Source organism: Ailuropoda melanoleuca, chromosome 10, assembly GCF_002007445.2.
Source record: "Ailuropoda melanoleuca isolate Jingjing chromosome 10, ASM200744v2, whole genome shotgun sequence".
In the NCBI taxonomy this organism is placed as follows: Eukaryota; Metazoa; Chordata; class Mammalia; order Carnivora; family Ursidae; genus Ailuropoda; species Ailuropoda melanoleuca.
In genome coordinates, this window is record NC_048227.1 from 43,613,920 (window position 1) to 43,640,151 (window position 26,232).

The following is a 26,232-nucleotide window of genomic DNA, read 5'->3' on the forward strand; positions in this document are numbered from 1 at the left end:
TTGAAGAAGAGGAGAGGGATGAAGTAGGAATCTAGGCCTTTAGAGTTTGGGGAAGAGTTTCTGCACCACTGATTTTTGGTGGTTGCTCCCAGGCTGAGTGTCAAATATTTTGAATTGGGAAGGTCTTGGATGTTACCTACTCTGATCTCTCATCTAAGGGATGAACACAGATCAATTGTATAACACGTGGGAACAGCTTAGATATGGTTCTCAGAAACAAATACTAAAGGAAATGTTTTATCCACTAGCTTAATGGTCTACCTAAAAAATAAAACAATTTGAAATGTAAAATCCTCTACAGAGAAAGTTCTTTCTCTGAATTCCATTAATTTATTATTAAAGGTGACCGGAATCCTCAGTAGATGTCAGGGCTTAAGCTGTAGTAACCAGAGGTATCATTAATAATTATATACTAATACTCCAGTTGGTACATAAACACAGGATTCCTGGTCAGTAGGTATAAATGAGCCATAAACAAGCACATCTGGAAGGTTCTGGATATACAGTAGGTTGATTGATTGATAATAAGTAATGGATCACATTTGGCCATTTGAATTAATTTGGAAAAGAAGTCAGCTGTAAATAGATTATAAGGAGAATGCTTAAATATTAAGAGTAATTAATGAGTTATGTTTCAACATAGTTTTTATAGTGGAGCTGGAGACTGTAGGCACTCAGGAAAACTGATTCTGCATGCAGATGCGGATATTCTAATGAATTAATTTATGATGTATACAGAGCTAAATTCATTCTAGGAGAAGTACCATGTAAACTGTAAAAATAAAAATGATGTTACACTCATCTGTTTTTTAGAGCACGTTCATTTTGCAATATAGCTTCAAATATTTTTTAGCCTGATCACATTGCTTAAAGTCAAACAGTGAAAACCGGTCTCCTATAGTGATTTTTATGCTTTCTTTATGAGAAAAATTTTGTATATGTAATTTGATAAATTGAATAAATGCCCTAATTATAAAAAAGGAAGAAACTATAAATGGGCATCATCATCCATTCTCCTTTTCATATGAATCATTTGGTTAAAGAGTATTAGTATTAGTAAAGAGTATTATATGTCTCTTGTTCAGTTTTTTTATTTTTTAGAGCTTTTAGACAATACTACAATCTATGAGCATAACATACACTGTAAACTGATGATGTATTGGCCGTCATAGAATTGCCATGCATTTGGTCACTGTCTATATTTCAGCATTGAATTTCAATGCACATTTATTCCACTTAAAAGTCTTTAGAGCATGGTGATAAAGTGCTGGGAGCATACATAGACTGTCTAAACATTATAAAAATAGAGAAGCAAAAAATGTGATACTTCACCCAATCCATTTACCTGCCAGTTCAATAATGTATCTCATAATTTGTTTTTATTTAAAATATGCAATGATTTGAGGTTTTTGTAGGACGGATGCTTTTTTTCCCCCTGAATGGTGCAGTAGTATCTTCAATGAATCATTCGATGGTCACTCCATTGTTCATAACACCTACCTGGAATGGATTACAATACAGTATTTATGTTGCTTGGTTGCCTGGTGCTCTCCTTCGATATGCCAGAGAGGTTGCCTTTAGCCTGTTTAACTTCCTGGTCTTTGCCAGCATAACATATAGCCTTATTAATAAAGACCCATATCGTTGCTTTTACATAAATTAACATTTTCCCTTCAGTATAACCACATACCGTAAATAACATTAGTCCAGCTTGACAGATGCAGAAACCACAGCTCAGCGAGATTACACAAACTGCTTCAATCAGTTATTTGAACCTAGATCTTTTGACTCTACAGAATGTCTTATTTTCAAAATGCCATAGGGATTAATATGATATTTGGATTTGAATGTGAAGATGTTATTAATTGTGTTTTGAGTTATTTCTAGAGTCATTTCTTTTTTGTTTGTTAGTTTCCTGCCAAGATGGAGTGAAAAATTTAAATGCTTTGAGAAAAGGAATTAGCAGGCAGTCTAAGGTTGCACCAATAAAATTCTTATGCAAAAATCACAAAGCAGAGTAAAGACAAAACACTGTTAATATTTTCAACTGATGTTCCTATGATGCATGATTTTTATAAAAAATCCTTGTCCTTAACTCTACCGTGATCATAAAGTGTATATTTTATAGAATGTTTGTGTGTCTTAATTAAGCAATAGGTTGATATTAAGCTAACACAGGACTATCAGATGCATATATTCTCTTGTGAAGAATACTAAGTGTGATATCTAGATGGGGAGGTTGTATTTGGAATTCTCTGCATCTATATTCTCCTACTGTCAGATGGATCATTACATTTTCAACACTTAATTATCTTTTCACCTAAATTGTGTCTTATTTAACTTGATCATTTAAACTGCTAATGTGACTTTTTATGTTCATCTTGTCTTTATATAAATGAACAGCTATTCTCTAACTTGACTATGGCTTTACCAATGAAATCTGAAATTTACAAAGGAAAAAGGGAAAAGTAGAAACTTTTCTTTCATTTGCAAATGAGAGTGGTTCCCAGTAACTTAGCTGCTAGACCTTGGCATATTCCTTGGACTAGGCATTGGGTCACTCCCATTTTTCATAGCTTGTCACACAATTAACTAAATCATTAAAATGGAACTAGTCCATTGTGACAAACTGAAATGACTAAAAGCCTGCCTAAGGCGCTGCACTGCGCAGCTGTTTAAGAAAATTCCATCTCTTCTAAGTTAGTGATGGATAATGTGACAAAAATATTCTGATTAAATTCTAACTTTGGAATACTTAATAAATTAGTAACAGCATTAGAAGTGCCACTTACATTCACCTGTCAAGGAGGAGTGCTGCGGCGCTGATCCTTTTGCCCTCTTTGTCTGCCTTCAGCAGAGCGGCTGGCAGCTGAGGGGGGTCCCATCTTACGAAGGTGCGAGATGACAGCGAGGTAAGAGATGAGGTTCCTTTGTAATGCCTCTGTACTTATTCATTTCTTCCCTTCAGACTCGGAGTAACTGAGGAACACAATGCTTTCCTTTGACAGATAGAAGCCTAACATCTTTCTTCATCATTGTTTCCTAGTGGTTTTTTTGTGGTTTTTTTTTTTAAATTTTGTATCATGGAAAATTTATTTACTTTTATTGTTTAAGGGCATTTCTCGGGGAGGTGTTTCTCTGTATAAAACAGATGTGTAATTTGAAGCAATGTTTAAGATGGAATTAAGCAAGATTATAGTTTCTGGAATGGTCATTGAATGAAAGCTTACATTTTTGCATGTGTGTTCCCATTAGGGCTTTGTGGCACATGCCAAGTATGAAATGACACATTTATTTTTTCTTAACACAGATTAATTAAAACAAATTTTAATCATTGTTATAATTACTTTTAGCACGGTTATTCATATATTACTGTAGTTAGTATGTTTGTGTTCACAAGCACTTAAAACACTCAGGTGTAAAGTAAGAATTTATTAGAAAAACATAACCATACTAGAAGATACAGCGCTGAGGTTTTAATCCTGGTCTCAACACTAGCTACATGTGTGACCCCCACCTGGCGCTTTACCTGTCTGAATCTAGGTTATACCATTAGTAAAATAAGGTAATGGGCTGACCTTTAATATTGCTCCCCAGTTTAACCACTCACAAATATCAACACTAATGATGGATAATCAAAATACTGAATTACTAACTTAAAAGTGAATATCTAGATCTGTCATATCTGATATTTATTGTTTATATGTCTAAAAATTGAAAATTTGTGTAGTTATAGCAAATTACTTTATAAAGTAATGTGACTAGCAAAAGTGTCTGATTTGATTTCAGGAGACGATCTGTTGAGACCTAATGGGAAGGCGAGTGGCTTTTCTTCCACAATGATGAGCCTCTATTTAAAGTTAGGGAACAAATCACTGAAGTGTTTCCTCTATTTTGATGAATAATTTGTGCTTTTCTTTTGAATCTATCATTCTGATCCAGAGTGACTTCCCTGCCCTTCTCAAAGCTGGTCTTGGGTATTCTAATCTTGGCTTCCACAGCCTTTATCTATTCTCACATGGGTCCAACATTGGCTTCATATCTAGACCTACTTACATTGGTCCTTGTTTTTCCTTTTCAGTTTGCTTTCTTGGTATGTTTTCCCTATCCCAACGTGACTTCTGTATTTCTGACCATAATGATAACTTGACAACAATTTCCCTGATTTCTACAATGGCTTAGGAGAGAGAAAAAAACCAACCAAACAAAAACACACAAAAAAACTAAGTTCTATCTTTGGGTAATTTCAATTCTGGGTAATAACAATGATATTACTACTACTAATTCAACTACTAATAATGGTAGTAATGGATGGTCACAGAAAATGTTCACAACAGGTTAAATTTAGTATCCATTTTCTGAATCACTATAGCCCTTGCAGTAACCAGGTGAGGACATTTTCTTCAACTGACTCACTAAGTAATGTAAGAGAGACTTCCAACAACGCTATATACCTATACTAAGTTACTAGGTTCAGAATAGAATGCTCAGTTAGTTGTGAAAAGAGAACTATTGTGATTGTATTCCAGAGAGAGAAAATTCTTCTGAGTAAGTCCTTAAGAGAAAAACATTATTTTTTTACTGTGAAGTGTTTCCAGACACTCACTCTCCAGGGAATTTATGACTCTTATTTGCATTGTCCATTTTATCACATTATAGTTAGCATCCAAGTTTCTTTATTTTTTATTGTTTTGTTTCTCTGTACTATAGTGTAAGTATAAATTGTGTTGTATTCATCTTTGTATTCTAGTCCAATACAGGATTGGTCACATAATTGTTATTGTTGTGGCTGTTGAATGAATGAATCTACATCGTTGGAAAGGCAGTCCAATCATCATTTTAAAATAAGGCCTCACACAACTGCTGAAAATTAATTATGTTGGGGAATTGTTGTAATTTATGTTGAGACATGAATTCCCCAGCATAATGCAATCTACAAAGCAGGTACATAATACATACGTATCGAATGAATGTATAAATTAATGAATGGATCCATAAGCCATCCATAAAAAAATGTAACTACTAAAAAGATTCCAGCCACCACAAAGATTAAAAAAAGAAGAAAGAAAGGGAGGACAAAAAGAAATTGGAAGGAAAGTAGAAAGGAGGGTGGAAGGGACAGGTGGAGCAGAGACAGAGATTGAGAATGTTGAAGTGTAGGCTTGGAAGTGAGCAGTGAAACTATTGAAATAGAATTTTACTAATGATTACTTTGGTATATCAAAAAAATGCAGAACATTAATAGCTTTTGAAATAAAATATGCATATAATTATAATACTTTATAATAATAGAAAAGGGAAGAAGGATGTCAAAGATGACCCCAGACTTCTATCTTGCTAAACTAGATTAAATGGTTATGACATTCATGGAAATGGGAGCTTCTAGACAAGAGTCAGTTTCATGCAGAAGGATCATGAGTTTGATATTAGATTAAGTCTGAAGTACCTTTAAGACAAGCAAGTAGAAGAGTTAAAAAGCCAAGGGAGAGGTGGAAATGGAGAATGTAGTTTTGAGAGTTGTTGGCAATTAAATGGTTATTAAAGCCATTAGTAGGGATGAACTGGAGTAAAAAAAGGGCACATGTGGAGAAGTCCTTATATCTTCATTTAACTGTATACCATTTATGCTATGTATACAAACTGTAAATGAATTACACCAGTTAAAAAGTCTCTGAATCATCAATGAGATTTTATAGACATCTTTTTTCCCCTCTGCTTTTTACTTCCTATTACTTACACTTGCTATTGTATAAATACCTGCACTCCCTCATATCTTTTCATACCCTCCCCAAAGTAGGGATGTGGTTTTATTAAATGTTAAACTGATTTATTTCTGCATTCATGTGGTTTGTTTCTTATGTAAATTCATGTTTTATATACATTAGTATCAGCTCTTGGAGGGGAATCATGGCATCACAACAAACTTGTTCTTATTCTGAAAAATGCTACTTTTTAAGGATATTTAAATTCATTGCTCCTAAACTAATAATTCCATTTGTTGTAAAACAAACTACATTGGAAAAACATCAAGGCATCTGGAAAAACATTACTTAAGGTAACAAAATAACATTTTTTTAAAAGACTGAGTTTCACGTCCAAAAATCAAATGGAACGATAACACCTTTATGTTTATCCGAAGTGGGAGCTTGTTCACTGTATTACACTCAACACTAGGCTTTCCACACATGTTCTATTCGGTCCTTGCATTCACTCTTTCAAATAGTCCCCTTGGAAAGGTAATTCTACTGATACAGAAAAACAACAAGAGGAGTAAAATGTTTGAAAACAATTTCAAGGGTTGATGTTGTCTACAACTATCACTAATAATAAACAATGGGATTTTTCCTTCCCTGAGAAGATGTTTTTTCTGAAGCTTCCTCTTTTGGATTTTTAGATTTAAAGACAGTTTATCGAACCAGTTGTAACGTGTGAGAGCTAGGCTAGCCACACTTATCTTCAGAGAAACAAATGGAGCAATACCTAAGAAGCTCACTGAACTGCCCCAGTATTTCACAATTTTCATGATATATTATCAGTGTGAGATTTTTTCAATTCTCAAATTCTCTCATGCTTCTTCAGAAGATATTAATTCTTCCATAAGAAATCTTGTTACTTGTATCTGTTTGTTCATAGTGCATTGAAAGTGGGCAAAATTCGTGAATACAATTAACTATTCCATTACCCTTTGTATCTTCATTATATCAAATTTCCGATGACTTCCATTTTGTTTTGTTTAGTTCAACTTTTTATTTTTATTTTTTGTTTTTCTGCAGCAGAAATCTGGCCTGAATTCCCCAGGTTTCAATTCCCGGAAATGAAAGTTTATAGTCCCTTTCTGCTCTTTAACGTTGCTGGTTATCTCTGCTGCAGTGGATAGTGCTGCTTTTCTTCTGAGAACTCTCTATTCATTTAACTTCCATGGCAATATTCTCTCCAAGTTTTCTGCGTCTCTGTACTATTTTCCTCTTGTTCTCTCCACTCTCACTGTGAACATTGATACTCTCCCTACCACTTGCTCTTTAAATATTGTTAATACTTTGGGTTTCTACCTCGGCTTTTAGCATTGCTTCTATGTATTCCCTATAGATGATTTCATGTCCTTCATAGTTTAAATTATTACCTATCTGCATATAGATAACTTTTTTTTTTTTTAAGGGGGGCGTGTGTGGAGGGGCAGAGAGAGAGGGAGAGAGAGTCTTAAGCAGGCCCTGCCCTGGCTGTGGAGCCAGTTCGCTCTCACAACCCTGAGACCATGACTTGACCTGAAATCAAGAGTCAGACACTTAAACTGCTGAGCCACCCCGGTGCATGTAGATAACTTTACATATTTCTTGAGCTCTGATTTTTCTGAGCTTTAGGTCATAAGCTGATTTGGATAGTCCAACTTCACTTCCACTTCAACATGGCCCAGGTCGCTCTTCCATCTGCATTCCTCACTTCCGCATGCCTCGTTCACCATGCCAGAATCATGGGAGCCACCCCCGCGTCCTGCATCTCACGCCCCCATGTAAACGCAGATGATTACTTCAGCCAGGTTCTACACTTCCATTTACTGCCCTAGTTTAAGGCTTACCATTTTTCTCACCATGATTTTTCTAAGAGCCCCTTATAGAAATCCTTGCTGAAGTACCCAGTTCTACTATTAAAACATTCCATGCATTACCATATCCACTTATCACACATAAAAAATGTATCTCATCATTAAAATAATGCAAAGGTGAAGCATTTTATTTTGTAAATCATTGACAATAATTCTACACATTAATCTAAGGTTATTATACTCAAGAAAGGATCAACTTTCATAAAGGATCATACTTAATAAATTGTTCAAATTTATAAGCTGGGAAACTTCATTCTAGCATAGGAAGTGTTATTTTTTTGGGTTCCAAAATACCATAGGTATATTTTGTGGGACCATTTGGCAAAAAAAAAAATCAAATCATCTCTTTCAGGAAACTTACTTTGAAGTTTCAGGTTTAGCTAAGCAGGCCTCCTGTTTGGCCTTCTATCACACTCTGCCTTATACCTATTGTAACACTTAAATACTATGTGGAAATTTCTCATTCATGATTTATATATTTTTCTTTCTAATTGTACTATAAAAAAACCTATCCATTTTCTTTTTCCTCTATTTAGTACTTGTCCAGTATTTATTAGGCACTTAGTAAATATTTATAAGCTCACATATTAGAATTAAATGTATATTGTTAAGTAAAAACACTAGTTCCTAATTCTTAGAGAATCAAACATGTTAATTTCATTGATTTAATCTAGATGAGTAGTTGTCATTATGTGATACAATAAGGATGTGTGTGTTTGTATGTGGTGTGCAAAACCACTATTTTACATTTTCATATGAATGAGGACAAATTCCATTCTGTTAAGCCATGTTAGATCAAGGGTTAAAGCAAGAATTCAGTGTTCTGGCACATATTTGTTTAGATCACATAAGGACACAGCACTAATATGCTTTGGAGTGATCATTGCTGTGATAAAACACTAAAAAAATTTATAATCCAATGTGACATGGGAGAGTGAAAATGTAAATGAAAGCAGAGCATGCATATTATTTTTACGTTGTACCTGCCAGTCAAGCTAAAATTTTATGAAGAACTGAGAAGCAATTTTCACTCATGTACATTATATCATGTAGGTCATATTCTTTTATGTAAATCTCTTTCACTTGGGTGTTTAAATTTCAATATAAACATAGTTCTAAAAAGTATGGCTTTTATTTCTTTCTCTCTTTAATTTATTCTGAGTTTTGGAAGGCAAATGTGTTATGGAGCATGACTCCTACAAGGGGCATTGCTTGAGTAAGTGTGAGAACACGAGCTGCATCTGTTTGTTTGAAGGAACAGTGGTGTTGCAGGGCACTCTCCTTGCCCCGTCATACTTTGTCCCACACACAGGGGAGAGGAAGATGAGACTCAGAAGGTGGGTATCAGTTTACAGGTGACATTTTAAAAAGAAGAATAAAAGTTGTACTTTATCCCTTGGAAGAGTCTACTCATCCATTAAGATTAAGTGTGTGGTTTTTTTTTTTCTCATTTCTGTGTATTTGGTTGATAAAGTCCACATTTTTGCATCTATTTTCCATCAAACATCCGATGCTTCATGTTGTGAAAACCTCTCTGTCAGTTAATTATAATTTTGGACACAGTCTTGTGTACATTAGCCCTTCCTCTTTTTTTTAGGAATGTGATCAATAGCATTCCTAGACTCTGCCAGGGCATGCCATTGTTGGCTTTCAGCCTGGGCGAGAAACAAAGTAAAGCAAAATATCCTAAATACACATATGGTTTATCCATGATTGTTCTTAAGATAGTAGATCATGACTTGTGAATTAAACATGTGAAACTTCAGGTCATTTACTATTTATGAAAGTTTCATGAAAGTAGTTTCATTAAAGTGTTATCTTCGTTATCTGAAATTTGGTTAAGATAAATGCATGTAGCATACTGCTAATTAAATCTAGTGGTTTTTTTTAGTACTGAAAATTCATTTATGCCAAAATATACACTTTAAAAGATTCTTGCATTAAGGACCCAAGCAGGTGGAAGAGTTTGTATTACATTAATCAATTTTTCATTTCATAATTATATCATTCACAGTTGTAACAGGAAACAAATATAAGACAAGGTAACTGAAAAGTGTTTCAGGAAAGGGGCTTCACAAAAGTGGGGTCAGGGTTAAGTGATAGAAAGAGCTGGTGAAGCATCCCATTTCTAGCAGCCTCATTCTACATATAAGCCTTATCTTATCAAACAGAACATGTTTAAAACTAAACTAGTGCTCTCTCCCCAACTGGGCTTCACTTGTAGCCTCTTTCTCACAGTTGAAGCAGATTTTATATTTTAAGCTCCTCAAGCCCCAAATCTTTGAATCACCATTGATTCCTCTCTTTTTGTCACACTCTGCATCTAATCAATCAGGAAATCCTATTGACTCCACCTTCAAAATGGCCCCAGAATTCAAACACATTTTATTACTTCCACTGTTCCAATACCAAAATCCAATCCTGGATTGCTCCAACAGCCCCTTAGTCAGTTTCCCTAACTATACATACCCTCGCTTTCTCACAGACTGTTTTCAAAACTCTCACTGTAGTCATTTTAAAGGGTGAATTAGATCATGCCACTTCTCTGCTCAAAGCCTTGTAATAGCTCACACCCCACTAAAAGTGAGGAGAAAGTCTTTACTCAGCCTATAGGGCCCCAAATAACCTGATCCTGTTTCTTTGATTTCACCTGCTTCTTCTGTCTTCTTTACAGACTCTGACCACCTTGGACTTTTCCTTGAACAAACAAGCCATATCCTTGTCTTACAGCCTTTGTAGCTTCATTGCCTTGGCCCAAAATGTTCTCCTAACCCTGCCCTCTGAAATTCATGCTAAGTCACACAGCTGCTTTAAGTCTTTGCTCATATGTCTTTTGAATATATTATTCTGGCTTTTAGTGGTTCTGCTAAAAGATTTGCTACCCATCTATCATCTTCTCCTATAGATAATCCATATTTTTTTTCTTGCATGTTGTCTTTACAAACTTGTTTTGTTTTTAGTGTCCTTCAGTGTCATTATTGTGTGTCCAAGTGTCTCTATCCTGAATGGGACTTAGTCATCCTGAAATCAGGTCTTTGATCAATTCTGTAAATATTACCTCTTCCCTATTTTCTATTCGTTTCTATTGGAGTTTCTGGTAGAATTTTATTAGAATTTGTCATTCTATTTCCCATGACTTACAATCTACTTTTCATGGATTCCCACTTCTATCTCTGTGTTTTCTGGATAAATTCTGTAGTGTACTAAATCTTTTTTCAACTGTGTCTAATCTGCTCTTTGATTCACCTACTGAGTGTTTAATTTCAAAGACTATAATGTTAAATTTTAAAAGATTTATTGGGCTTTTTTCAAAGCTGACTGGTCTTATTTCATACCGTCTTATTTTTCTATTTTTTTTTTTTTTAAGATTTATTTTTAAGCAACCTCCTTGCCCGACATGGTACTCGAACTCACAAGATCAAGAGTTGTGCACTCTTTTGACCAACCCAGCCAGGTGTCCCCATATTGTCTTATTTTAAAGTCTCTACATGAATACTCTATTAAACTAAAGTTCCATGATATTGTGATGGCTGTTTCTATTGACTTGCTCAAGGTAAATTGCTCATATATTTTCTAATTTCTTAACCCCAACCTGAAAAAATGTAGTAATAGCAATCGAGAGTTGATGAATAAATGAATTTAGACATTGGGCAGAAACAAATTCAGAGCTTCTTCAAAGGTTTCTGTCTTGCTACTCTTGGTCTAACCACAAAGGTATTTCACCAATAAAGTCCTGAATGAGAGTAGGTCTGAGGGTAGGTTTGAATGATAGCAAGACCAACCCAAGAGAGACAAATTTCCTTCTGCTGCAAACCATCTTTTTTTTTTTTTTCCCCCTTTTCTACTCCACAGGTTTCTGCAGAAGTGACTCTCAGTTACTCTTAGCTTTTTTTGTGGATCTTAGATCTAATTCACTCTGCTTGCTCAAGACCTCACCCCTTTGTCTGCTTCTCCGATAACAACTCTAATCTTATGTTACTGACACTAACAATCCTTTCTCCACCTTCCCCAGAGTTTTATTGCAGTTCCTGTCCCCTGTTGATTTCCCTAACATATTTTTCAAACTCAGCTGTGCATTTAAAAAATATTTGTTACATATTCCAGTATTTGTAAGCTATATGGTCTTCCATATTAAGGCATTACAATGCACAAGACAGTCTATATACAATGTTCTCTGATTACAAAAATGAATAATAATTCATAGCCCAATTTATCTCCATATATTTCACATTTTTATCCACTAGGATGATTAGCTTTGTTCTAAGATTAAGTGGTGTTTATTCAATGAAATCTGGTTTAAAATAGCAGACTAATCTTATTTGCCTGCCTTGTATTACCATTATAGTTGAGTTCAAATATATCTGAATCTCTGTTTTCCTTCAATAAAATAGGTATAATTCTATGAGCTTCTAATTTTATGATTTGCTTATATACATGATTAATATGTTTATAAAAAGACTATGTTTCAAAATATAGTATATACATATGCCACATAAACGATTAAAATTTCTCACTGACTTCTCGTAGAAAAATAGTTTCTCCACATGCTTCCATGTCAGCAAACAACATTGGTGCAAATTGTGAATACTTCAGACTGGACAAGAAGAGGCAATCCAGGGTTTCTGTCCCTGCACGTGGCGGTGTACAAGTCAGGGAGTGATGTCAATTGAACATCAAGTTTTCAACCAAACTAAGGGTCTATAAAGGGTGTTAGTAGCAAACCTTTTTATTCTTTAGGGCATTGAAAAATAAGGCAACACTCATATAGAGCTTTTTGGCCACCTGTAGAGTGCCGTTAAGAATATCACCTTTTGACCGGACCTACAAATACTGGATCCCAACCAAGCTCAGGACCAGGTGTGATTGCATACTTGCTACAGAGGTTTTCAGTGTCCTCTGTGTGTGAAGCAGGAATGTTATAATAGATTATTCAAGTAGTTGTTCAAATTGTAGGATACAGGCTACAGCTAAGCCTTATGAACAAAGACAAACAAGCCTCCAAACAACTTGACTAGTGGGAAAATAATGTGGGCTTCCCACAGGATGACATCCCCAAAATGACCCTCTTGTCACAGCAGGCTCTTTCAATGGTTTTCCAGACAGTGATGGTGTGAGCATAACTCCACTGTCCCCAAGGGACAGGCATATGAAGGACAGCCCCAGGCCTTGCAGGGGAGAGGTTTTCTGCACAAAGCCAAGCGGCCTGATTAAACCACCCCTCTGTGCCTTTAGATTATTGAGCATTTTGTTCTAACCAGCTAAACTGACAAACTGACACCATAATGGTGCCTTAGGTAATGCTACATAGCTGAGCACTGCCAAGGAATAGTACTTGCCTGTATAAAAAAGGTGGCAGCCAGCAGGTAAAATGTGGGCTGAATTAGGTAGCAGACAAAGCGAAGCTGAGCCAGAAACACAAAGAGCATTTATTCACAAACCTGGGCTATTCTTCTCTAAAGGCATTGTGGACAACACTGCTGTTCTCATGCTGATTTTCTCTGTTATCCCTCTCCATTCTGACAACAACACTGTCAGCGGAAGCACCATCCAACGTGGGCAGCTACTGCTTGCCTTGTTTTTGTAACCCTAAACTCTAACTGCTTCCCATTTCTTTCTCCTAAACAAATGCTTGCGGAAGGAAATCACCAGACGAATGCCTGGGTTTGTAAAAGGCTAATATCCATCACGGAGCTTCAGTATTGCTCCTGGGCTTTACTGTCTTTTGTTCTGTTTGTTTACTTTGCATTGTATTTGGCATCGATGATAAAGAGCCACAATTCAGTAAGGTTATATTCCTTGGTATTTTACATTTACTGACTTAATGATGTGGATTCTTCTCATCCACACACTTCAGAATATTAACATATGTGTGTATTGTTCTCATTTTTGTCACATGATGAAATGAACTATTTCATAACGACCATCGCAGGTAATTCCGGAGAACAGAAGCAGTGATTTCACATGCCTTAGTTCTGCCTTCGAAATAAGATTATAAACTCCTTCAGTGCAGAGGACGTAATCCTGCTCTATCTTTCCCACATAGCCCGGTTACTTGCGTGCTAGCATGTCTGCCTGTACCCTCTCACCTTCATATCCAATCCCTCCTGCACTCCATCCTTCCAAATACCACTTTTATCATGAACTCACCTGCTTTAAAACCTTCACTAGATCTTTGAAGCCTACAGGATAAAGCGTGCAATTCACAATCCCATTTGTCATGTCAGTCTCGCTACATGAACGAGATTGGGTGCGCATTCGGTGGTGTCCAATACTGGAAGTGGGTGGCAGCAGAGGGCTGGAGTCAGGGAGTGGAGGGTAAAGCTCAAAACAGGGTCCAGGGACTGTCCTTCCTGGCCCGCAGCGGTGTACGTGTAGATGCTGGGGCGGTGGCTGCGGAGCTGGAAGTGGACACTTGCAAGGGAGAGCGTCCTTGAGATACTCCGAAGGTAGGTCTCTTCCGTTTGCCAGAGCTAGAGGTGGAACGTGAAAAGAAGGACAAAACAGTACAAAGAACACTGTTGGGTTATCTAAAGTAGCGTAGAGGAAACAATTATAAATCCTATTTTATAAATGTCGTAGTAGCCCTGACGCTGTGCTCATTATTACTCATTTAGGAGATTCTATCGGCTTTGAGTGAGCTCCTGTGTATACGTGTGTTCTTCTGAACAGCAGCAGAACTCATTACTTAGTATATAGGTTTTTGAATGTTAAAAATCAAGTAACTAATGCATTTTTCAAAATTGGAGGGACAGCATGGATATGAAAATAAAAATGTCACGTGTTTTGATGAGCACTGCGTGTTATACACAACTAATGAATCGTTGAACACTACCTCAGAAACTAATGATGTACTATATGCTGGCTAATTGAACACAATAATAATAAAACGTTAACCAAAATAATACTTTGATAAATAATTGGATATTTTTAATCCTAATTCAAAGGAATTTAGGAAATTCTTATTATACTATTTAAAGAAATACATGTTATTTTTGAATTTTAAAATAATACAGGCACTATCACAAATGATATAAATTAACCCAATGAAATTGAAATTAAAATAAACATAAAAAGTAGTGGAAAGTTACTAAATTATATGGCAAGACATACATATAACCTTTAGAGACCAACAAATGTTTTCTTCATTAGAATCGAAAAATTAAATGTCACGCTTGCCTATTAAAAAGAAACACAGGTTTATTCTGATGTAATTTGTTAACAAATGCACAGATCACATACACCATTTTTGTGATTTGATTCCTGCCAACCACTCTTTGGATTGTGTCAGCTGTGTGGGACTAGTGTGACTCACTTCAGCTAATTGGTTCACATCAGCCCTGGCTTCTGCTCTTTAATCGTCTGTGCCTCCATGATTAGTGCTCCCTCTCTATTAGTCTGTCACTCGGGAACTCAAGACTTGTGTATCATGAAGTGACAATAATATAACAACAGTTTCAAATACAAGAGGATTCCACAGAAATTAAAATGCTAAGTTTATGTCCCATTTTCTTCATTCTCTTGAGGAAGGGTACTTTACAATAAACATTTTTGTGTTTGCTGTTTTGTTCGATACAGACAAAAACAGACCGCATAAGCTATTTTCTCCTGAGTGTGTGATTAATGAATTATCCCCTTATCCCCTAATTGTCATATAGGGAATAGAGTTGCTTGTGGCAGATTAATAAAAAAATCCTTGAGTGAACAGTTAGTATTGCCTGTCTAATATTTTGTGTGAGTTAGTTTTCAAACATGCAATTACCAGCCATGGAACACTACTGCATAGAACTAAGAAAAGAAGATATACTCAGGAGGCATTTTCCTTATCTGGCATGCAAGTGATTGTTTTGTGTGGGTAATAACAATTTGATGCTGATTGAAGGTGCTCCTTTTCTTTTCTTTTTTTTCATGCACCTCAAATCAGAACACAATTACGCAAAGGAATATATAACAAGCAAGCAGGTAAATGAAGATCTCCATAATCTAAAAAAAAAAAAAAAAAAAAAGCTGTTAATGACAAGAAGAGAACATAAGGGAGAGAAGGTTGGACCAGGAATCATAATATATAGATTCCTTAACGGATCTGCCACTAAGCACATTAAGCATAGAATCCTTCAAGTTAGAATGTCACTTAGAAGTCACTTAGTTCAACTTTCATTCAATATAGGAATTCTTTAAAATATCTGTGAAGGAGGCCTTTCATTCTGGCTCACATCTTGGAAACTCATCACCCTACAAGGCAGCCCATTTCATTGAAACAAGGAAAATCTGTTCCCCTTTTACTTTTCTAATGACTCTTGGTTCTGCCCCTTTAGATTTACCTAGAGCAAATTAAAACCCTTTAGAGTTGCTGGAGGGGAGGGGAGTGGGGGAATGGGGTGGCTGAGTGATGGACACTGGGGACGGTATATGTTGTGGTGAGTGCTGTGTATTGTGTAAGACTGATGAATCACTGACCTTACCCCTGAAACAAATAATGCATTATATGTTAATAATAATTAAAAAAATAAAAATAAAAACAAGAAAAATAAGAAAAAGAATAAAACAAGGAAAAAAAAATGCTGACCCTTCTAATATTTATAAACAACTTTTAGCAAATGCTGACCCTTCTAATATTTATAAACAACTAACAGGGTAACTTGAATTCTCTTTTAAATGTTACACTAGTAACTTTAGAATCCCATACCAGGCTCCGGATAGATTCTTTCCTATGACTGTTATTTCTTTTTCTCGTGATACTATATTTAATTACTTAAGAACTCACCAATTAATGTTCCATTACTGACTAACTTGGTAGGTTTTTTTCAAATGAATTCCATTGACTCTAGATCTGCTTTATTGTTGAAAAGGTGTGCACCAAGATTGGCATGTTTGCTAAGAAAGGCAACCCAAATTACATTACCCCAGGCAGTGAGTCTTCTCAGAGAAGTTACTACAGTTTTAGATCTTTAGTGTTCAATGTGGCATGTTGAGAAAAACAATATTTTCAGTGTCATAGAGTTGGTTGTTCTCACATATTGATTAAATTCCAAAGATTGGTGTAACATACAAAGCATGACATTGAGAATGACATTTTCTGCATGTACAGTGAATCATATATTTTTTTGAAAGAAATTTAGAAAGTGCGAATATGTCCACCTTCTAATGATGTCATCCACTTTACTGGTGTTTTGATATCAAGAATAGTGGAGTAGATATCAGAAAGTCTGCTCATGAGCTTAGAGTTAGAGGACAGGTTGGAGGAAAGTTCTGACAGCTATTTCATCCAAGTCAAGGAGAAGTCTAATGAGCAATCCCTGCTCAGTAATAGAGTTTATCTCCCAGGTTAATAAGATTATCCTGTGTCCCAGATTCTCTCCTGTGTGAAGCAGTGAGTATACACCACCAAGTTTTGCCTTTCTAAACCCCACTGATGATAGCATCGTAGATTTCACAATTTAGTTTTCTTATTAAATAAATCAAGTCTTTTGTTTTGTTTTGGAAATATTTTAGATTTTACTGTAATATTGACTTTTTTTTAGTCAAACTCTCAGAGTTCTTTGGAATGATATAATTTTTCTCCTGATCATATTTCTGCTAGTTGTCTGTTTTGATTAAAACTCAAGATTTAACATGTGTCCATATTTATTTCCATCTCCTGATATAATCCTTAAGTTTCATATTGAGGTTTTTATTATCCAGTACAATAGTGGGCAGATTTGTACATTACTCATAATTTATAAGCATATTCTCTAAACTTTAGATCAGTGTGGTCTAGGAATGATACTAGCTGTATCTTTTCCCTTTAATTTCTTTTTCTTTCTTTCTTTCTTTCTTTCTTTCTTTCTTTCTTTCTTTCTGTCTTTTTTTTTTTTTTTATGTTGTGATCATGGGCCAACCACTTAATGTGAAGGACTCAATTTTCAAATCTAGTCAAAGAACAACATATTTGAATAATTTTAACTATAGCTTTTTATTGTGGAGTCTTTTCTTATTTGGATAAATGTGCAGATGCACTTAGAACAATGAGAGAAGATGGAGCACACAGCNAAATTTCTTTTTCTTTCTTTCTTTCTTTCTTTCTTTCTTTCTTTCTTTCTTTCTTTCTTTCTGTCTTTTTTTTTTTTTTATGTTGTGATCATGGGCCAACCACTTAATGTGAAGGACTCAATTTTCAAATCTAGTCAAAGAACAACATATTTGAATAATTTTAACTATAGCTTTTTATTGTGGAGTCTTTTCTTATTTGGATAAATGTGCAGATGCACTTAGAACAATGAGAGAAGATGGAGCACACAGCTTATTAGCCAGATTTACTCTAATTCAAGAAACAATACTAAAAACGTACCAAAACACAACCTGGGCAGACTTTCCAAACAAGTCATCAAACAGAGAGCAATATGAATAAAAAGGAAACTTTTAGGTAAGAAAGCAAAGTTACAAAGACTGGAGAAATCAGAGCAGAGACAAAGACTAAGAGTCGAGGGAAGGATGTGAATCCTAGTGTCATTTCCTGAGTGGCCCTTTAAGTGATTCTTTAGCTACAGATGGCATAGACCCTGAGGGCTTGAGTCATCATTTTAGAGTTGACACTAAATCCTCTTTTGGGGGTCTTTACCTCTGAAAGTTAATATTTTCCTAATTTTTTAAAGACAAATATGTCCCTACATATTCCTTGGTTGAAAGATTCTTGAAAGTTTGTTATAATCTGTATGTGCCAATCAATGGAGCAGGAACCAGAGATGGAAGTGACAGCGCTTAGCTCAACTATGTAACTTACTAGACTTTTTATTTTCTTAATCTTGAATTGGATTTATGTGTTTACAGTGGTTTAGGTATGGCAGAGAGCAGTGCGCAATGGAGGAGAGCTGAAGTCATAAGGTCATACAGCGAGTATCTTCTACAGTTCAAAAAAGTTGAGTTCCTCTGCCCTTCATTATGCATGCCCAATTTGTATGAATGTGAAGCAGAATGAGGACATGTTTCTGGTTTGTTTTCCCTTGCCTGCAGCATTGATTAACACACTCTATGAGCTGGTCCTTCACAATCTGGAATGTGGCTAAAAGTTTTCCCGGGGTAGCTATTAATTTCCTCAGGGATTTTGTTTCTGCTGAGTATCATTTTGAGAAAGAAGTAGCAAAGATATAAGCCAAAGCTATAGTGAAAATAAATGTACTGAGTTATAAAGTCTTCTTGGGGATGAGGTAGACCAGTTCCCTCTACCTCATGGATCTCATTACAGATGTATCTTCAAATAACTGATTGATATATCCCATGATTGCCCATTCATTGCTGGTGAGGTTGTTGACAAGTAGAAGCAAACTAGCAAAGATTTGAAAAACAAAAATAAACAAAAAACCCCACCAACCCATTCTGAGAAACAAGAGATACTACGATGCAACATGATACCGTTTGAGATTTGAGGAGGTCAAAGAGTGGTGGAGGTGAGTGACTACTGTAAACGGAGATTGGAAGAAAGCTGATGCCCATGGCCATGTGACGGAAATACACTGGCAATAGAAATCTAAGTGGAGATAGAAGTCACAACAGCTTTAGTACATTTCCTGTATGTGAATATTAACAATAGGTGATACTATCCATTTTCAATCTTACTAAATGCTGTATCAACAAAGGCTTTGCCTATTTCATGCTATGGTCTGTTGGGTGAAGTAGCACCTTGAGCAGCCTGTTAGCACCAATAGAAGTCCCTGGTCTGATTAGAGAGTTGCCAATTTCGAGAGCAGAAAATTAATGAATTCTGTGCCTCCTGGGGCCTTCCCTCTTGGAGATGTCCCTGACCACTACTTATGCCCAATTATTTCTCTTAGTTGCACTTGTGTCTTGGATTAGAAAATTTCCTGTGATTAGTTACTTATGTGGACAAAGAAATTGCCTTGGATAAAATTAAGAGTTAAGGGTAAGATGAACAATGCCATCTGGGTGTTAGCTGTTGTTAGTGATGAGAGAGGAACCTAGAAGTTGGTAGATCATGACCACTCAGCAGAGAAAAGGAGGAAATAATTGCATAGAGAGAAGAGAGGTTAGGGTGATTCTTCTTACTAGTGTGGCAGAAAATTACTTTTGGAATATTATCTGATTTTCTCCTTCCTGTTCTTCCCATTTCTCCAATTTTAGTAGATAGCCAGTTCTGTATTCACATATCAGAGGAGGAATGTGAAGGGTAACAGAAGGAAGCTCAGATTTTTGGCTGGCTTTGGTTTTATACCATGATGAGAAGAGGGGGAAGAGAGAAAAGGAGATGAGCATGTTTAATAGTCCTTAGATACAGGGCTAGAAGTGATGGGTCATACAGACAACATCTTGATAAATGATCTCTTTGAAGGGTCTTGTTTCAGTTGTTAAACCCATTTGGAAATTGAAACATCATTTGTTACTGTTCACCCTGTGCCCAGACCTATATTAGCTGTTCTTGTCATAGGTACCTGATGGAATCTTCCCTTAATCAGGAGCTAGCTCTCAGATAAATGTCCACCTAGCAGGAGTGGGCCAATCTATATCTCTTCATTAAATGAAATTGTTTCTTGCCCCCATCTGGTTTTTATCTCTTGCGGAATTTTCCCATAATCCTAACTTTACAAGCCATCCATAAGCCTCAAGAAGAGGGCTCTATCCCTCATCACCTAGAAGGATTGTTGGAAGGAGAAGGTAGCACATCTGTATTTAGTGAGGGCTGAAAGCAGCCTGTGGTCAGACAATAGCTAGACACAACTCCACTGTCTCTGCAGTTTGGGTAAAAATGAGTGATAATGGCATTGACTTAGAGAGGAGGAAGACTAGATTAAGGAAATGATGCTGCTGTCTATTTTAAGCATTGAGTTTGAGATATATCTGGAACTTCTTAGTAGAGATCTGCAATAAGCAATCGGATAAATGGATTGAAGTCTTAGCACAGTCTATGGTTTGGAAATGCATAGTTGGGATTTAACACCTCTTTAAATTATTTCTGAAGAAAGTTGGATATGGATAGCTGTCTGGGATACACAGTGACTAGAGAAAAGAATCAAAATGTTGGGAGCACAGACATCTAGGTAAAAGTAGATAATGGTGTCATACAGCAAAAAAGAATACGTGTCACAGTGTCAAATACTGGAGCAGTGGGACAATGCCACCAAGTGTTCAGTGAAACCAGTCTTGACCTTAGTGTGTGATGTCTTTGGAGCAATGTGGAATGGATGTGTGACTACTCTAAGCTGAAGAATAAGCAAGGAAGTGGAGACCATCTCATCTTAAAAAGAAAAGATAATCGTATAGTTAGTATACATAAAGTCAAAAGAAAATTTGTATTTTTATAATTAAAAATTTCAAGATGAACTACTCTTAGAGGTATTTCTATGTTGAGATAGAACAAACCAGTAAAGAGGGAGAGTTTGAAAATGGATGTGAAATAGTATAAACCATATTACCCAAGATAGGTTATCCAGCAAGATAAATTTATGTGTGTATCTAGGAGCTTGGATAAGATTCCCTCTCTCTCTCTCTCTTTCTCTCTCTCTGCAAAGAAAAGAAGCTTTTATAGGGATCAAACGTGTGGCTTCAGCTTTGCTGGCAGGTGAACTAATTGCTCCGGTGACTTGTGCACTCAAAGGTGCATTAACCATTGATACCGCCAGAGTACCACTGGTTCTGCAGCGGGCTAGGTGGAACCATAGTGATTCCTAAATAGTTTATGTGCGCTCTCAAATCCCAAAACTTAGGAGAATCGTATTCAACTGCCAGGGTATTGACCATTATGCAGTCAGTGATTTCAAAACAGAGCTGAAAATAGGGTTTTCAATAACTACTCCATTTTAAAATCATGTCCCCCAAAGACCTCAAGTGCAGGAATAGATACCTGTAACGACAGATATCCTAAACTATGTTCTATTTTATTTTGTCAGTTTACAGTTACCAGTAATGTTATATGCAAGTAAAAATATGATGCCCTATTTTCTTTGCTGCCAAATCTGAGCTACAATTTAGCCTGACAAATGGGCAAAGGTTTCCAAGTACCACATGGCTGGTATCTGTGTATGGAATATGATGAACCCATACTGTTTTTAAATCCATGGAGGTGCGAGTCAAAGGTGTCTCTGTGAATTTTGCAATGAAAGCCTGGGAATCACAGGAGGTATTACTCAGTTCATTTATGAACAAATGTGGGATAGCAGACTGCAGATTCTAGAGAAGGTATTAATGAATCATCCCCAGATGATCTTCCAACGACCCACAGGACTTCAAAATGAATCATATGACCTATTTTTTTAATTAAAAAATGCATTTTAAATGAATTATTTATGAACAAGTACAGCTGTAACCTTGATAATATTAAACTGTTCTGGGCTGTTGAAAGGTATCTCATAGCAGTGACTATTCATAGTCAAACATGTAGAATGTATTAATGTAGTCGGTGAAAAATATGAAGTGGTCTCGGAAGAGGTGGAGATAAATGAGCCCATCAATTCATATTGCCTTCTTGCCATAGCCAGTCACTGAAGATTTGTGCAGAAATATTTTATTTTGGAGTTATTTGTAGTCTGCAAGTATCTATAATTCTGTCCTTCAAGTTTTATAATGTGACTATTTAACACACTATAAGTAATCAATGAAAGGAATATTGGCTATGCATCATCTTTTCCTTAGGGATAGAATTAATGGACATGGCATTTTATTTAAGATCATTTTGGTTATCTCTCACATCTGAGATAAATTGAAAATTACTCTGACATTGGGGAAACAGAGAAAGTATTTTCCAAGTGCTAGCCAAAGCTATGTTGTTTTTCAGACATAAGTGCTCAAAATACAGAATGATGTTTCAGTCAGGAACCCAGGCTACTTGACCATCCAGATAAATTTTCCTAATCTAATTTCCGCTGTCTAACTTAAACATTTCATTTTAAAAGTATAAGTTGAAGATATTAAATTCTTGTCTAATGTTTAAGATTTTTAATCAAAGTGTATATTATGTACATAGGAAAGCCAGGAAGAAGATCTAGAGTGGACAAAAGTTAGTGATGAGAAAAATAAAGGAGTGAGCATAATTAGGCAAATTGAACTTGGTAAAGCCCAGAATACTTTTCTTGTTTTCTACTTTCAGTAAAAATTTCGAAATCTTGAGAGCCAGAAAGGAGCAAAGATAAAACACCATGTAATCAACTTAAATGTATTGACATCTAACGCAAAAATGTTTGCAAAAATAATAGAAACTAGTAGACTAATTGTATTAATTGAACAAATACTAGAAGTTAACACAATGAAAGTTGCTTTATACACGCTATGTCCTTCATCCTTTATAACCAGCATGCAGGGCAGTAGTATTATCCCATTTTACAAATGGTAAGCTAAGCCTCCAAGAACTTACTTATCAATAATAGGAGTCTAGACTAGTGCTAAGAAATAGCAGGGCAAAGATGAAAAGCCGGGTCTGTCTGTGTGACCCCAGAGGTTTTCCTTTTCCCGCTGCACTGCTTCTTATTAAGATTTGGAGTCAAAGATGCTCTGAAGAGGAACTTGTATCTCTTCTAGAAAAATAATATTTACACTTCTATGAGCAAATTCATCCTTTATTAAAATGGCATATGTGCACACGCAGTTGATGAATTACAGGCATATACAGACTTACGATTCCGTGGTATTCAATTTATGAGCTAAAAACAGGGAAGTTCCCCACAGCTGTTTTTAAATTTTTAATTATCTGGTCATATCTGTCTACCACCTTTTTTTTAATCTTAATTTGCATGGGACATGTTCACATATGTTTGGCATGATAAAGATTTTAAAAAGTTGTTATTTTAGGATCTCCAAATCATGAAGCAAGATTTTTAAGGCAATATATTTAGATTTGCTAAACATTTTTTAAATTATACAGATTATCCTGAGTTGGCTAGTGATGTTAATTTGAACCATATATTATTGTAATTTGTACAGGCATAAAATGGTTAAATTATCAATAATTTTATATTCTTCATCCATGTATTTTTTTTGTAATTTTAGTTGTTTTTAGGTAAACTCTATATTACTTATATTAATAATGATAATAATCAATTATAGTTTTTCACACAAGTGACACTAAAAATTCACATATTCAGATTGACAAAATATTAAGTCATTATTGCCAGGTGTCTTACATAATATAACTAGATTATTAAATGTAAAAATTTTTTAAAAATCCAAATACCTAAATTTTGTGTCAAAGTGTCTGAAAGAGTAGTAGATAGTTGAAATAGTTAATTCTTCTTATTCTTTCTCTATGTCTTCTTCTCAACACAAAACAAAAAAAAAAATAAGATTTAAGGAAGTCTTTCAAAAGACAGTGGTTGTAACAGGACAATTCCCCCAGGAAAGTCTCTATTTATGATATGGTCAGGCATATTGATCTTTCAGTAAGACATGTTGATTTTAATTTATCCTTTAGGAATAATTTCATTTATGGAAAGAGAAAATATAATAATGTTTATATTATTAATGAACTCTATGAAAGTCTCAGTTATTATCACGGACAGGCTTATTGGTCAATTACATTGCTTTTCTCACCAAGATTTTAAATACTGCATATATATAGGTTAATATCCTGTTGGTATAGATTACTGTAGTGTTTTTAATATGTAAAACCCAATTTGAAAGACAGGCATCTCTTAAACTCTATGCAAAGATCATACGTAATCATATATGAGTACATTAAGTCTGATTAAACAAAAGTAAAATATTAAAAGACTAACCTTCCAGGTTTGTTGTCCTGCTGAATACTTTTTAACCCTCGTATCCCCTCCTAATCTCTTCCTTGATGTTCTGCTGCTAGTGCTGTGCTGTTTTGCCTTCTTTTTTTCTTCTCAAATAGCTTAGATTATTATTGCAATGGCAGAATGCAAAAATGACTACAAATTCTTTTCTTTTCATAAAGAGTTGGAGTCCATTTTTTTTTTTTTTTTTTTTTTTACTCCTTGAAATTGGATAGGCCATGTGAATTTCTTTGGCTGGCTAATGGGATGTTAACAAATGTGAGTCAAATTAATCAGGGTTTCTTGACCTCAGCATCATTGACATTTTGGACTTAATGATATTTTGTTGATGGGGGGTTGACTTGTTCATTTTAGGATATTTAATAACATCTCTGCCCTCTCCCCACTAGATGCCAGTAACAACCCTTTGACTATGTCAATCAAAAATGTCTCTCCAGGGGCGCCTGGTTGGCACAGCGGTTAAGCGTCTGCCTTCAGCTCAGGGCGTGATCCCGGCGTTATGGGATCGAGCCCCACATCAGGCTCTTCTGCTATGAGCCTGCTTCTTCCTCTCCCACTCCCCTGCTTGTGTTCCCTCTCTCGCTGGCTGTCTCTATCTCTGTAGAATAAATAAATAAAATCTTTAAAAAAAAAAAAAAGTCTCTCCAGACATTGTGAAATATCTCCTTCAGGTAGGGGGAATTGCCCCAGTTGAGAACCACTGATGTAGTGTCTTGATAAAAGGTTTCATATTGGGGTTTTCTCTCTCATGCTGCAATCCTGGATTTATGCCGAAATCCTTAAACTACCGTGTGAGTAAACCTGAGCTAACCTGTTGGAGGATGTGAAACCATGTGCAAGAGAATGAAGACACTGTGGCCAAGAGCCTGTCAGTTGCCAGATCTGTGAGTGCAGATAATCTAGACCATCTAGCTGAGGGTACTCCACGGAGATCAACTGAATTGATCCACCAGGAGAAGCACTCAGCTGACCCACAGAATAATGACATAAAAAAGCAGGTGTTCTAGGTCTTCTAAGTTTTGAGGTGGTTTGTTATACAAACTATACATATTATATTAGAGAAGCTAAAGTACATACATTTGGAGTTATTTTTAGTTAACTTTCAGTGATATCTGTGTTTCTTCTGACAGAAGCTATTTAATTATTAATTATCATAGAATCAACCAAGATGGCATACTGACTAAAAAATATGGAGTCTTAGGGGTGCCACGGTAACTCAGTCAGTTAAGCATCAGACTCTTGATTTTGGCTCATGTCATGATCTCAAGGGTTGTGAGATCGAGCCCTGGATCAGGCTCCATGCTCAGTGGGGAGTTTGCATGGGAAATTTCTCTCTCCCTCTCCCCACCTCCACTTGCTCACTCTCTTTCTCAAATAAATAAATAAATCTTAAATATCTATATATCTATACATATCTATCTATCTATCTAGAGAGAGAGAGAGAGAGAGAAAATCTTAGAGCCAAACTTACCAAGTTCAAATCCTACCTATACCATTTTCTATCAGTACAACCTAAAATAAGTAACTTATAAACTTGCTTTGCTTAGTTTCCACATCTGTAAAATGGAATTAATAAAATTTCTCAGACAATAGTAAGAGTTTTGTTAAACAAATTTGGTCTAAATCTTAACTGGGGGGAAGGGTGTGTGTTTATTTCCACTACTGATCTGGAGTTTCGAAGCTTAGATGTACATTTATATTCTTCCCTGTAGACCACTTCTTTATAATGTCGAATTTGAGATATATGTGACTTTTTGACTCTCCATAGAGTGTATTGTTACCGTGGAAGTCTCTTCCATAGATGAGAAGAATATTTATAAATCCCAAACCATTAACAAACCTTAGTGTGTCCAGTTCAGATTTAATAAGAAAATTACATAGGAGTCTGGATCGGATCCCTATCTCTGCTCTAGTCCAAAT

General features: G+C 35.7%; 1 pseudogene; it reads right to left on the reverse strand.

The window, feature by feature from the left end:
- LOC109490547 overlaps positions 1–26,232 on the reverse strand; it is a 117,739-nt pseudogene that overhangs the window by 83,940 nt on the left and 7,567 nt on the right.